This window comes from Sinocyclocheilus anshuiensis, unplaced genomic scaffold, assembly GCF_001515605.1.
Source record: "Sinocyclocheilus anshuiensis isolate Anshui unplaced genomic scaffold, SAMN03320099.WGS_v1.1 scaffold145, whole genome shotgun sequence".
NCBI lineage: Eukaryota > Metazoa > Chordata > Actinopteri > Cypriniformes > Cyprinidae > Sinocyclocheilus > Sinocyclocheilus anshuiensis.
The window spans coordinates 1641879-1642936 of NW_015537973.1; the positions used below are offsets into that span (position 1 = coordinate 1641879).

Consider the following 1058-nt stretch of genomic DNA (forward strand, 5'->3'; position numbering starts at 1 on the left):
ATCAAGTTTATTATTTGTATAGCGCTTTTATGCAGTCAAAACTATGCAGTGTTCATTTACATTTGATTACTTTATTAGATTTCTTTTGTAGACTATATTAGACTTACCTGAACAGTAAAACAATAACAAAAAAATGCCTGCACACTGGTGCATTTACAAATGTATGTTTTATATTAATTTCATTAAATGTTTATTTTACATTTCAGAATATAAAGCAATTTTAATTCAGCTCAATCCTATATATATATATATATATAGTAGTCAACATTTGAAGTGGATCAAAAAAGTTAATCAAAGTTGTCCTAATACAAGAACGCTTTTAGGTTTTAAGGACAACTTTGATGAAAGGTTTTGATCCACTTCAAATGTTGACTACTGTGTGTGTGTGTGTGTGTGTATATATATATATATATATGTATATATACAGGGTTTAAATTGTGCCAGGGCCGTCCAGGGCTGAGCCCCCGCAAATAGACTCCAGGGCTTGGCAATAATGCTTCATTAATGCCAGACAAATAACATGATTAAAACATCAGTCACCAAAAATAACTATGTAAACACCAAATTGCAAGTATTATTTAGATTTTATTACATTTAGAGTAAGTGGCGAATAGTGGATATAGCAACTGTATATAATGCATGTATTGACAGTATAAGGTTGCACTGCTGAGGCGAGGCTCACGTTTATCGTGCAGCCCTAAGTTTGTTTGTTGATCACAAAGTACAAAGTAGATGAGGAAAACTAGGATGCCGGGTGTATTCAAAGCACCGCCATTACTGTCTAGAGTGTGTGGAATGGTGCGCTGTGATTGGTTGAGCGAATATATCGCATTCTGCAGAGAAGGGAGACTGTCGCGGTTTGGAAAGAAAGGGAGAAAACATGACAGAATAACTCTGCGGGTATCACATTTTGCGTAAAATTAAAAACGTCTCAGGTTACACATGTAACCATGGTTGCTCGAAGGAACAAGACGCTGCATCGGAAAACGCCCTTCAGCGTGACCGGCTCTGAACCACGTGTGTAATCAGTCCAATGGATGGGCGAGACGTCACGGGCA

At 37.0% G+C, this 1058-nt stretch overlaps 1 long non-coding RNA gene across 1 annotated transcript in view; it reads right to left on the reverse strand.

Moving 5' to 3' along the window:
* Window positions 1-255: 255 nt before the first annotated feature.
* LOC107671525 (uncharacterized) overlaps window positions 256-1058 on the reverse strand; it is a 19221-nt gene continuing 18418 nt past the window's right edge. The window contains exon 3 of the long non-coding RNA XR_001632211.1: window positions 256-375. This is a non-coding gene — a long non-coding RNA (uncharacterized LOC107671525). The remainder of the gene's footprint in view (window positions 376-1058) is intronic.